We start from the raw sequence: 15,079 nt of genomic DNA on the forward strand, positions 1-15,079 counted from the left end.
GCAAACTAAATAGATCCTTCTAACTTGACTTTTAAAATAGTTCAAGACCTGTAATATATCATAATGATATTCTAACCTAACAAAATATAACTTGGTTTTACAAAGAACATCTTAAAAACTGAATCTACGTCGTCAGAGTGCAAACGGGGGCTGTTTTGGGTTGGATAATTAAAAACCATCTTGAACTTTGAATTGGAAGTTCATGTTCTGGAAAAATGATATTTCTTATGAATATGTTAACACATAAAAATTTCATTGTTTAACTCAAAGTGTAAGTATTTTTAGAAAAATGATCATTAAATGTTGTTTTTATGATGGAAAATGATCACTTTCATAAGTTTCACCAAAGTTTGACCTATAACCTATGATTTTGAATACAAACTAAGGTATTTTCAGTTCATATTCTTAAAATTTGACTCGATCCAAGGAAGTGGCAAGTTGAACCAACAAAAACGGAGTTGTAATGAAGAAACTACGACTAAAACAAGATTGGGTATCCGAAGCTAGTTTAGCTACGAAAATATTTGGAGAAAAAGTAAATTAATCATATCTTTTCTAATGAATATGATATTTTATATATAATTACTTATGATTTGATTTTATATATTTCAGGACCACCCGTAAACAACACGAGAAGATTAATCATAAGACCTCATGATTGTACGCAACACGTCATTTGACAACACTTTACTTTATGTACGCAACACGTCATTTGACAACATGGTACCATGGGTCGAGATTAATTCTGATCAATACGAATATGATGGGGTCTTTATTTATTTTATTTAAGCAACTAATTGTGGACCACTAATGTCATAACCCGTCCTTAACCATAAGAACGTGTTAGATAACGTATGATTTCATTGCGAGGTATTGACCTCTATATGCGACATTTTTAAAAGAACAACTGCATATATTTTACATTACAAACCATAATTCTTATTTTGATACAAGCTTTAGACAAAATAAAGATGATTATCGTTTAGCGATAATCTTAGACTTACAAACTTTACAAATGATGATAACAACACGATTTCTAGCATATTTTACAATACAAATCCTCGGATATGCAGTTTTATTTTTGACACAAATATGAGTACGCAAGATCCTGCTTAAATTCAACATGTTGCAGCGGAAGCTTCTAATTATCACCTGAGAATAGACATGCTTAAAACGTCAACATAAAGTTGGTGAGATATAGGTTTAATGCCGGCAGCAATATATATATATAGACCACAAGATTTCATATATAAACGTTTTAATAAAAATATTCTAAGTGGTTGAGCACTTGGTAACCATACTTAACATTTAATCACGTCGCATGTTCCCTTTATTATGAAATCTTACTACACCGTACCAAGTGTAGTCACAAAACGAAGTACTGTGCAACCGTTGAATACTGGTCGTCCAGTCCGGTTGGGGTTGTCAGGCCCGATAGATCTATCAACAGGATTCGCGTTTACAATACCGCTGTAAATAACAGTTACCAAGCTACAGGGAAGTATGCCAGTGGTACAACTCAACGTAGAATATATTTTTCAGTTACTTGTGTCCATAACGTAAAACATAAAATACATGTATTCTCATCCCGAAATACTTAGAGTTTAAAAGTGGGACTATATACTCACTTTCGTCTTGAAGATATGTAATTTTGACTTGGTCTCCGATTGATATCACGAACCTATCCATATATAATATATCAATACCTTTTCTTTTTAAACAAACGTCACATATATATACTTATAATACTTTTAATACTTTTAATAATTCCTTAGTCCGTAGTTAGCAGTCTGATGTTAGTAATTCAATTTTAATGGTTCATTTTTAGGTGTTTAATAAACCCCCAATGAAATAAATAAAAACCCCCATCGTATATGTATTGGTTGAGATTAATCTTGACCCACGGTACCGGTGTTGTCAAATGACGTGTTGCGTACAATCATGGGATCTTATGGTTAATCTTCTCGTATTGTTTACGGGTGATCCTGAACCATATAAAATTAAATTATGAGTACATATATATAAAATATCATGTTATTTTAAAAAGATGTGATTTATTTAATTTTCTCCAATTATTTTCGTAGCTAAACTAGTCTTAGATATCCGATCTCGTTTTGGTCATAGTTTCTTCGTTACAACTCCGTTTTTGTTGATTCAACTTGCCACTTCCTTGGATCGAGTCCCTCTTTAAGACTATGAACTGTAAATACCTTAGTTTGTATTCGAAATCACAGGTCATAGGTCAAACTTTAGTGAAACTTATGAAGTTAATCATTTTCCATCATGTAAACAACCTTAAATGATTATTTTTTTAAAAATACTTATACTTTGAGTTAAATCATGAAATTTTTATGTGTTATCATATTCATAGTAAAAATCATTTTTTCCAGAAAATAAACCTCCAATTCAAAGTTTAAGATGGTTTTTAATTATCCAACCCAAAACAGCCCCCGGTTGCACTCCGACGTCGTAAATTCAGTTTTTAAGGTGTTCTTTGAAAAACTAAGTTATACCTTGTTAAATTAGCATATATTTATGATATATTACAGGTCTTGAAGTATTTTAAAAGTTAAGTGAGAAGGATCTATTTAGTTTGCAAACAAGTTTGAAAACATTCAAACTATGTTCTTGTTGTTAAAATTTTATACCACAAAATAAGATAGCTATATATATATGAATCGAATAAGGTTATGAACAAAGTTACTACCTCAAGTTACTTGGACAAGATTGCTGTAAAAGAGAAGTAAAAATCTAGAACCAAAAGAGTGATGGAGTTGGATGAAAGATTGGAAGTAAACTTGTGTTCTTGAAAGGATTCTTGAAGTGTTTTTGTAAGGTTTTTCTTATGGTGTTTAAGTGATGTTTTTATGGCTAGATCTTCATGGATACTAGCTGAATGGTTATGGAGTTTCTTAAGAGTGTGTTTTTGGTTAAAGAAATGAGGTAATAAAATTTGAAAATGGAAGATGTATTTAAGGCCATAAAAACATGATTAATGGAAAAACATGGACAAAATTTCATGTTGTATTTTTATGTAATTAGTCATACTAAACATCAAAAGTAGTTACCTTATACATAAGGCATGAACAAGAGAGTTACCTTATACATAAGGCATGAACAAGGGCTGGTTGGTGGTGACTTGATGTGTATATACCAATAGTAAATACGTATAGAAGCTAGGTATGATACGAGTACATATACTCTAGATATACGTATAGAAAATCTTGTGAAAAATGAAATGAGAATTCAAATATAGCTATCTTTTGTGAATATACTTATATTGTTTTATGTATTTAAGTCTTTAAAAGTGATTAAATACATTACATATACGATATATGTATAAACATTATATGTTATAAGTATTTATGTCAAATAACGTTACGTATGGTTATCGTTTTGAAAACTTAAGTTAGTAGTTTCAAAATATACTTATAACTTATTGTTATTAATACAAAATGAGATATTAAAACATCCTTAGATCATGTTAAATATGTATATATACATATATATACACAAACGTATAATTATCATATGTTATATAGTTCGTGATATCATCGGTCAAACTAGACGGTAAAACGTTGTGTAAAACTCATTTCAAAAACATAAGTCTCAACAATTTGGATTGCTTATCATGTTGGTAAGGTTTAATTTATGTAAATATTAATCTTATAAGTATAGAACGATCGAAAAAGTGCGGGTCATTACAGTACCTACCCGTTAAATAAATTTCGTCCCGAAATTTTAAAATTGTACCTATTTTGCGTCATCGAGAAACAAGTGTGGATACTTTTGTTTTATCTGATACTCTCGTTCCCAAGTAAACTCGGGACCCCTTCGAGCATTCCAACGAACCTTAACGATCGGTATGTTGCTCTGCTTGAGTTGTTTAACTTCACGGTCCATGATTTCGATTGGTTCTTCGACGAATTGTAGTTTCTCGTCGACATGGATTTCTTCAAGAGGAATGGTGAAATATTCCTTTGCAAGACACTTCTTAAGGTTTGAGACGTGAAAGGTATTATGTACTCCGGCGAGTTGTTGCGGTAACTCGAGTCGATAAGCTACCGGTCCAATGCGTTCGATGATCTTGAACGGGCCTACATATCTTGGGTTCAGTTTACCCCTTTTTCCAAAACGTATTACACCTTTCCATGGTGACACCTTTAACATAACCATGTCACCGATCTGAAACTCTAATGGTTTCCTTCGGACATCGGCGTAGCTCTTTTGGCCACTACGGGCTGTTTTCAATCTCTCCTTGATTTGTACTATCTTTTCAGTAGTTTCATGTATGATCTCGGGACCAGTTAATTGTCGATCTCCTACTTCATTCCAACAGATAGGAGATCTACACTTCCTTCCGTACAATGCTTCGAATGGTGCAGCTTTAATGCTCGCATGATAACTATTATTATACGAGAATTCTGCTAATGGTAGATACTTATCCCATCCGTTTCCAAAATCGATCACACATGCCCTGAGCATGTCTTCAAGAGTCTGAATTGTTCTTTCACTCTGCCTGTCCGTTTGCGGATGATATGCGGTACTCATATCCAAACGAGTTCCTAGTGCCTCCTGTAGTGATTGCCAGAACTTTGAGGTAAATCTACTATCACGATCAGATATAATGGAAATAGGTATTCCATGCCTTGAAACAATTTCCTTTATATACAATCGTAATAGTTTCTCCATCCTATCCGTTTCCTTTATAGGCAAGAAATGTGCAGACTTGGTGAGACGATCAACAATCACCCAAATGGTGTCGTATCCCCAGGCAGTCTTTGGTAACTTCGTGATGAAATCCATGGTAATACCATCCCATTTCCATTCTGGGATTTCTGGTTGTTGAAGTAACCCTGACGGATTCTGGTGTTCTGCTTTGACCTTAGAACAAGTTAAACACTCCCCAACATATGTTGCAACGTCTGTCTTTAAATTAGGCCACCAATAACGTGTCTTAAGATCTTGGTACATCTTTCCAACTCCAGGATGTATCGAGTATCTTGTCTTATGTGCCTCGTTCAATATCAACTTCCTTAATCCACCCAACTTCGGTACCCAAATACGATTTGCAAAATATCGAATTCCATCTTCCCGTATAACGAGTTGCTTCTCATACTTCTTCATTATTTCATTTCTTATGTTTTCTTTAGTAAGTGCTTCTCGTTGAACTTCTTTGATTTGTGAGTTGAGATTCATGCGAATTTTTATGTTCATCGCTCGTACTCGAATTGGTTCTCGTTCCTTTCTGCTTAATGCGTCAGCCACCACATTCGCTTTCCCGGGATGATAACGAATTTCACAATCATAGTCGTTTATTAACTCGACCCACCTACGTTGCCTCATGTTCAGCTGTTTCTGATCAAAAATATGTTGAAGGCTTTTATGATCAGTAAACACAGTGCATTTAACTCCATACAAGTAGTGTCTCCACATCTTCAATGCAAACACGACTGCTCCTAATTCTAGATCATGCGTCGTATAATTTCGCTCGTGAATCTTCAATTGTCGGGATGCGTATGCAATAACTTTCTTCCGTTGCATAAGAACGCAACCAAAACCTTGTCGCGAAGCGTCACAATATATTTCAAAATCATCGTTCCCTTCTGGTAACGATAAAATAGGCGCCGTAGTTAACTTCTTCTTCAGTAATTGAAATGCACTCTCCTGCTCAGAGGTCCATTCATATTTCTTCCCTTTTTGCGTTAACGCTGTCAACGGCTTAGCTATTCGGGAAAAATCTTGAATAAACCTTCTATAATAACCGGCTAAACCCAAAAATTGGCGTATCTGCGTTGGTGTCTTAGGAGTCTCCCATTTTTCAATGGCTTCAATTTTTGCTGGATCAACCTGAATTCCTTTGCTACTAACAACGTGGCCAAGAAATTGCACTTCTTTCAACCAGAAAGCACATTTAGAAAATTTAGCATATAGCTGTTCTTTTCTCAACAACTCTAATATCAACCTTAAATGCTGTTCATGCTCTTGCTCACTCTTGGAATAGATAAGAATATCATCAATGAAAACGATAACAAACTTATCTAAATATGGACTACAAACTCGATTCATGAGGTCCATGAATACAGCTGGCGCATTCGTCAATCCAAACGGCATGACCAAAAATTCGTAATGACCATAACGTGTCCGAAAAGCAGTTTTCGGAATGTCCTCTTCTTTGACACGTAATTGATGATAACCCGATCTTAGGTCGATTTTCGAATAAACACATGATCCTTGCAGTTGATCAAATAAGTCATCAATTCTCGGTAGTGGATACCGATTCTTGATAGTTAACTTATTTAATTCACGATAATCTATACACATCCTAAAAGATCCATCTTTCTTCTTAACAAACAAAATTGGAGCTCCCCACGGTGAAGTACTTGGTCGTATGAATCCACGATCCAGTAATTCTTTTAACTGACTCTGAAGTTCTTTTAACTCGGACGGTGCAAGTCTATATGGAGCACGGGCAACTGGTGCAGCTCCTGGTACTAAATCTATTTGAAATTCTACAGATCTAAATGGAGGTAATCCCGGCAACTCTTCCGGAAAAACTTCAGGAAAATCTCTTGCCACAGGCACGTCATTGATGCACTTCTCTTTTTCATTCTTTTCGACTTTATTAACATGTGCTAGAATAGCATAACATCCCTTTTCTAAACACTTCTTGGCTTTCAAACAGCTAATGAGTTTTAGCTTTGAATTACCCTTCTCTCCATAAATCATCACCGGCATTTTATCCTTACTAGGAATGCGAATTGCCTTCTTGGCACACACAACTTCAGCTCCTACTTTGGACATCCAGTCCATGCCGACTATTACATCAAAACTTCCTAATTCTACGGGTATTAAGTCAATTTTAAACATTTCTCCGGCTAAATTTATTTCACAATCACGACAAATTTTATCGGCTTTAATTAGTTTACCATTAGCTAACTCAATCATGTACTTAGCATCTAGAGGTAATGATGAACAATTCAATTTAGTGTAAAAATTTCTACACACGTAACTTCTATCGGCACCAGTATCAAATATAATAGACGCTGATAAGTTATTAATGGTAAACGTACCCGTAACAAGCTCCGGGTCTTCACGTGCCTCTCTAGCATTAATAATAAATGCTCTCCCCCGTGCAGGTCCGACATTATTCTCTGGATTCGGGCACTGGCTCTTATAGTGACCTTGTTTTCCACACCCAAAACAAGTAACGGTAGCCAAAGCAGTTCTATTTGCATTGGTGGCAGGAGTCTTGGTACCATTTGTATTTGTAACGAGAGCCCTACAATCTTCAGCAAGATGACCCTGTCGATTACACTTGTTGCATACCACACTACAGTAACCAAAATGATGTTTGTGGCATCGGTTGCATAAAGGACTTTGTCCTTTGTAACCAAAACCTGAACCACTACCCGCACCTTTCGTGGTTTCTTGTTTCTTAAAAGATTGTTGTTGGTTACCTCGATCATAATTTCCATTCCACTTTCTTTTGTTACCCAATACCTTCACATCAGTATTGGATGATTTCTTATCCAAGATGACCTGATCCATTAGCTCGTTTGCCATGGTTATAGCTTCATGAATTGTCTTAGGTCTCGATGCTGTAACGTTTGCCTTGACCTTTGTGGGCAAACCATCTTTTTACATTTCAATCTTCCGTTCTTCGGTTGGAACCAATTCAGGACATAGCAAAACTAATTCCATGAATCGCTGATTGTAGTTGGTGATTTCAGTACCAACAACCTTCAGACTTCGTAATTCATCTTCCAACTTCCTAACCTCATTCCTTGGACAATATTCGTTGATTAACATTGTTTTGAATTCTTCCCATGGAGTATCATAAGCTACATCTCCTCCTACAGCCTTCACATAATTTTTCCACCACGTGAGTGCACTATCTTGTAAAGTGCACGATGCATACTTGGTCATGTCCTTTTCAACACAACCACTGATTTTAAACACAGTCTCCATCTTTTCTATCCACCGGGTTAAACCGATCGGTCCTTCCGTTCCACTGAATGATGAGGGCTTGCAAGCTTGAAAAGTTTTGTAGGTGCATCCTACACGAGGATTTGGGTTAACTGCAGCAGCTCTTGCAGCTTCGACCCATAACATTCTGTCATTGACTCGCTGGTTGATGAATTCCTCGACTTCTTGTTCCGTCATTCGATTTAATCGCGCCATTTCCTAATGAAAGAAAATAATTATTCACATGGAATATTATAGATGTAGTGTATATTTACAGTACATTATAGCTTATTAATAATATGAACCAGGTATTATTATAAAAGCCTTTTCTTCTTATTAGCGTTTTATAATTATATCTAGGGTAGTACCTACCCGTTAATGTTCATACTTAATAGCTTAGTACAGAACCAATTACTACAATCTAAATAATACTTAACCATGGAAAATTATTGCATTTCATACTTCACTATTTTACATATGCTTATCTTACATCGAACATTAAGCAAACCACTCTAATAATATTATACAAAACATTATATGATCCCATGGTTTAATACGGCAGCGCATCGTTTGGTCTATTTTCTAGGACGTTTAGGTTCAAGGAATGGCCTAACGCTTATCCTAGCTGTCTGCCTATATTTTGGCGGTGGGGCTGAAGAACTGGATGCCGGGATAGAACGAATAGGAATAGCGGGAATAGGGGTGGTAGTGTCTAGTGGAGTTGGTGCCACATCATCCTCACTAAACTCTGGATTTGAATTTTCTAATTCATTAGCCTTTCGTTTCTTTCCTAGTTCGAACTTGTCTTTCGTAATTTCCTGTATTTCTTCCTCGGGTTCACTTTCCTCCTCGGGTTCACTTTCCTCCTCGGGTTCACTTTCCGGGTTCCCTATAGTTGGTTCATCCGGAATTTGTGAGTCTTCCCCAAAGATATTATTTTCGTCATCAGATAGGTTAATGACTGAAACGCCATCTGAAGATTCTGATTCGGAGTCGCTGAATGTGATAATAAGTTTCGAGCCCGACATCTATCACATAACAACTAACCCATTAGTACTACATAATATTTACATATAAATTTTAACCAACAATGATAAGCAATGGTTTTTAAATCAGACCCGGTCAAAGTCCAGACTTACTAATGTATCCTAACGACTTATCAGTTAGACACACTAATGCAAACCTGGTTCGCTAAGACCACCGCTCTGATACCACATGTCATAACCCGTCCTTAACCATAAGAACGTGTTAGATAACGTATGATTTCATTGCGAGGTATGGACCTCTATATGCGACATTTTTAAAAGAACAACTGCATATATTTTACATTACAAACCATAATTCTTATTTTGATACAAGCTTTAGACAAAATAAAGATGATTATCGTTTAGCGATAATCTTAGACTTACAAACTTTACAAATGATGATAACAACACGATTTCTAGCATATTTTACAATACAAATCCTCGGATATGCAGTTTTATTTTTGACACAAATATGAGTACGCAAGATCCTGCTTAAATTCAACATGTTGCAGCGGAAGCTTCTAATTATCACCTGAGAATAGACATGTTTAAAACGTCAACATAAAGTTGGTGAGATATAGGTTTAATGTCGGCAGCAATATATATATATAGACCACAAGATTTCATATATAAACGTTTTAATAAAAATATTCTAAGTGGTTGAGCACTTGGTAACCATACTTAACATTTAATCACGTCGCATATTCCCTTTATTATGAAATCTTACTACACCGTACCAAGTGTAGTCACAAAACGAAGTACTGTGCAACCGTTGAATACTGGTCGTCCAGTCCGGTTGGGGTTGTCAGGCCCGATAGATCTATCAACAGGATTCGCGTTTACAATACCGCTGTAAATAACAGTTACCAAGCTACAGGGAAGTATGCCAGTGGTAGAACTCAACGTAGAATATATTTTTCAGTTACTTGTGTCCATAACGTAAAACATAAAATACATGTATTCTCATCCCGAAATACTTAGAGTTTAAAAGTGGGACTATATACTCACTTTCGTCTTGAAGATATGTAATTTTGACTTGGTCTCCGATTGATATCACGAACCTATCCATATATAATATATCAATACCTTTTCTTTTTAAACAAACGTCACATATATATACTTATAATACTTTTAATACTTTTAATAATTCCTTAGTCCGTAGTTAGCAGTCCGATGTTAGTAATTCAATTTTAATGGTTCATTTTTAGGTGTTTAATAAACCCCCAATGAAATAAATAAAAACCCCCATCGTATATGTATTGGTCGAGATTAATCTTGACCCACGGTACCGGTGTTGTCAAATGACGTGTTGCGTACAATCATGGGATCTTATGATTAATCTTCTCGTATTGTTTACGGGTGATCCTGAACCATATAAAATTAAATTATGAGTACATATATATAAAATATCATGTTATTTTAAAAAGATGTGATTTATTTAATTTTCTCCAATTATTTTCGTAGCTAAACTAGTCTTAGATATCCGATCTCGTTTTGGTCATAGTTTCTTCGTTACAACTCCGTTATCGTTGATTCAACTTGCCACTTCCTTGGATCGAGTCCCTCTTTAAGACTATGAACTGTAAATACCTTAGTTTGTATTCGAAATCACAGGTCATAGGTCAAACTTTAGTGAAACTTATGAAGTTAATCATTTTCCATCATGTAAACAACCTTAAATGATTATTTTTCTAAAAATACTTATACTTTGAGTTTAATCATGAAATTTTTATGTGTTATCATATTCATAGTAAAAATCATTTTTTTTCAGAAAATAAACCTCCAATTCAAAGTTTAAGATGGTTTTTAATTATCCAACCCAAAACAGCCCCCGATTGCACTCCGACGTCGTAAATTCAGTTTTTAAGGTGTTCTTTGAAAAACCAAGTTATACCTTGTTAAATTAGCATATATTTATGATATATTACAGGTCTTGAAGTATTTTAAAAGTTAAGTGAGAAGGATCTATTTAGTTTGCAAACAAGTTTGAAAACATTCAAACTATGTTCTTGTTGTTAAAATTTTATACCACAAAATAAGATAGCTATATATATATGAATCGAATAAGGTTATGAACAAAGTTACTACCTCAAGTTACTTGGACAAGATTGCTGTAAAAGAGAAGTAAAAATCTAGAACCAAAAGAGTGATGGAGTTGGATGAAAGATTGGAAGTAAACTTGTGTTCTTGAAAGGATTCTTGAAGTGTTTTTGTAAGGTTTTTCTTATGGTGTTTAAGTGATGTTTTTATGGCTAGATCTTCATGGATACTAGCTGAATGGTTATGGAGTTTCTTAAGAGTGTGTTTTTGGTTAAAGAAATGAGGTAATAAAATTTGAAAATGGAAGATGTATTTAAGGCCATAAAAACATGATTAATGGAAAAACATGGACAAAATATCATGTTGTATTTTTATGTAATTAGTCATACTAAACATCAAAAGTAGTTACCTTATACATAAGGCATGAACAAGAGAGTTACCTTATACATAAGGCATGAACAAGGGCTGGTTGGTGGTGATTTGATGTGTATATACCAATAGTAAATACGTATAGAAGCTAGGTATGATACGACTACATATACTCTAGATATACGTATAGAAAATCTTGTGAAAAATGAAATGAGAATTCAAATATAGCTATCTTTTGTGAATATACTTATATTGTTTTATGTATTTAAGTCTTTAAAAGTGATTAAATACATTACATATACGATATATGTATAAACATTATATGTTATAAGTATTTATGTCAAATAACGTTACGTATGGTTATCATTTTGAAAACTTAAGTTAGTAGTTTCAAAATATACTTATAACTTATTGTTATTAATACAAAACGAGATATTAAAACATCCTTAGATCATGTTAAATATGTATATATACATATATATACACAAACGTATAATTATCATATGTTATATAGTTCGTGATATCATCGGTCAAACTAGACGGTCAAACGTTGTGTAAAACTCATTTCAAAAACATAAGTCTCAACAATTTGGATTGCTTATCATGTTGGTAAGGTTTAATTTATGTAAATATTAATCTTATAAGTATAGAACGATCGAAAAAGTGCGGGTCATTACAGTTCATGTCATAACCCGTCCTTAACCATAAGAACGTGTTAGATAACGTATGATTTCATTGCGAGGTATTGACCTCTATATGCGACATTTTTAAAAGAACAACTGCATATATTTTACATTACAAACCATAATTCTTATTTTGATACAAGCTTTAGACAAAATAAAGATGATTATCGTTTAGCGATAATCTTAGACTTACAAACTTTACAAATGATGATAACAACACGATTTCTAGCATATTTTACAATACAAATCCTCGGATATGCAGTTTTATTTTTGACACAAATATGAGTACGCAAGATCCTGCTTAAATTCAACATGTTGCAGCGGAAGCTTCTAATTATCACCTGAGAATAGACATGCTTAAAACGTCAACATAAAGTTGGTGAGATATAGGTTTAATGCCGGCAGCAATATATATATATATAGACCACAAGATTTCATATATAAACGTTTTAATAAAAATATTCTAAGTGGTTGAGCACTTGGTAACCATACTTAACATTTAATCACGTCGCATATTCCCTTTATTATGAAATCTTACTACACCGTACCAAGTGTAGTCACAAAACGAAGTACTGTGCAACCGTTGAATACTGGTCGTCCAGTCCGGTTGGGGTTGTCAGGCCCGATAGATCTATCAACAGGATTCTCGTTTACAATACCGCTGTAAATAACAGTTACCAAGCTACAGGGAAGTATGCCAGTGGTACAACTCAACGTAGATAATATTTTTCAGTTACTTGTGTCCATAACGTAAAACATAAAATACATGTATTCTCATCCCGAAATACTTAGAGTTTAAAAGTGGGACTATATACTCACTTTCGTCTTGAAGATATGTAATTTTGACTTGGTCTCCGATTGATATCACGAACCTATCCATATATAATATATCAATACCTTTTCTTTTTAAACAAACGTCACATATATATACTTATAATACTTTTAATACTTTTAATAATTCCTTAGTCCGTAGTTAGCAGTCCGATGTTAGTAATTCAATTTTAATGGTTCATTTTTAGGTGTTTAATAAACCCCCAATGAAATAAATAAAAACCCCCATCGTATATGTATTGGTCGAGATTAATCTTGACCCACGGTACCGGTGTTGTCAAATGACGTGTTGCGTACAATCATGGGATCTTATGATTAATCTTCTCGTATTGTTTACGGGTGATCCTGAACCATATAAAATTAAATTATGAGTACATATATATAAAATATCATGTTATTTTAAAAAGATGTGATTTATTTAATTTTCTCCAATTATTTTCGTAGCTAAACTAGTCTTAGATATCCGATCTCGTTTTGGTCATAGTTTCTTCGTTACAACTCCGTTTTCGTTGATTCAACTTGCCACTTCCTTGGATCGAGTCCCTCTTTAAGACTATGAACTGTAAATACCTTAGTTTGTATTCGAAATCACAGGTCATAGGTCAAACTTTAGTGAAACTTATGAAGTTAATCATTTTCCATCATGTAAACAACCTTAAATGATTATTTTTCTAAAAATACTTATACTTTGAGTTAAATCATGAAATTTTTATGTGTTATCATATTCATAGTAAAAATCATTTTTTTCCAGAAAATAAACCTCCAATTCAAAGTTTAAGATGGTTTTTAATTATCCAACCCAAAACAGCCCCCGGTTGCACTCCGACGTCGTAAATTCAGTTTTTAAGGTGTTCTTTGAAAAACCAAGTTATACCTTGTTAAATTAGCATATATTTATGATATATTACAGGTCTTGAAGTATTTTAAAAGTTAAGTGAGAAGGATCTATTTAGTTTGCAAACAAGTTTGAAAACATTCAAACTATGTTCTTGTTGTTAAAATTTTATACCACAAAATAAGATAGCTATATATATATGAATCGAATAAGGTTATGAACAAAGTTACTACCTCAAGTTACTTGGACAAGATTGCTGTAAAAGAGAAGTAAAAATCTAGAACCAAAAGAGTGATGGAGTTGGATGAAAGATTGGAAGTAAACTTGTGTTCTTGAAAGGATTCTTGAAGTGTTTTTGTAAGGTTTTTCTTATGGTGTTTAAGTGATGTTTTTATGGCTAGATCTTCATGGATACTAGCTGAATGGTTATGGAGTTTCTTAAGAGTGTGTTTTTGGTTAAAGAAATGAGGTAATAAAATTTGAAAATGGAAGATGTATTTAAGGCCATAAAAACATGATTAATGGAAAAACATGGACAAAATTTCATGTTGTATTTTTATGTAATTAGTCATACTAAACATCAAAAGTAGTTACCTTATAAATAAGGCATGAACAAGAGAGTTACCTTATACATAAGGCATGAACAAGGGCTGGTTGGTGGTGATTTGATGTGTATATACCAATAGTAAATACGTATAGAAGCTAGGTATGATACGAGTACATATACTCTAGATATACGTATAGAAAATCTTGTGAAAAATGAAATGAGAATTCAAATATAGCTATCTTTTGGGAATATACTTATATTGTTTTATGTATTTAAGTCTTTAAAAGTGATTAAATACATTACATATACGATATATGTATAAACATTATATGTTATAAGTATTTATGTCAAATAACGTTACGTATGGTTATCATTTTGAAAACTTAAGTTAGTAGTTTCAAAATATACTTATAACTTATTGTTATTAATACAAAACGAGATATTAAAACATCCTTAGATCATGTTAAATATGTATATATACATATATATACACAAACGTATAATTATCATATGTTATATAGTTCGTGATATCATCGGTCAAACTAGACGGTCAAACGTTGTGTAAAACTCATTTCAAAAACATAAGTCTCAACAATTTGGATTGCTTATCATGTTGGTAAGGTTTAATTTATGTAAATATTAATCTTATAAGTATAGAACGATCGAAAAAGTGCGGGTCATTACAGTTCATGTCATAACCCGTCCTTAACCATAAGAACGTGTTAGATAACGTATGATTTCATTGCGAGGTATTGACCTCTATATGCGACATTTTTAAAAG

This window comes from Rutidosis leptorrhynchoides, chromosome 5 (genome assembly GCF_046630445.1).
Source record: "Rutidosis leptorrhynchoides isolate AG116_Rl617_1_P2 chromosome 5, CSIRO_AGI_Rlap_v1, whole genome shotgun sequence".
Classification (NCBI taxonomy): domain Eukaryota; kingdom Viridiplantae; phylum Streptophyta; class Magnoliopsida; order Asterales; family Asteraceae; genus Rutidosis; species Rutidosis leptorrhynchoides.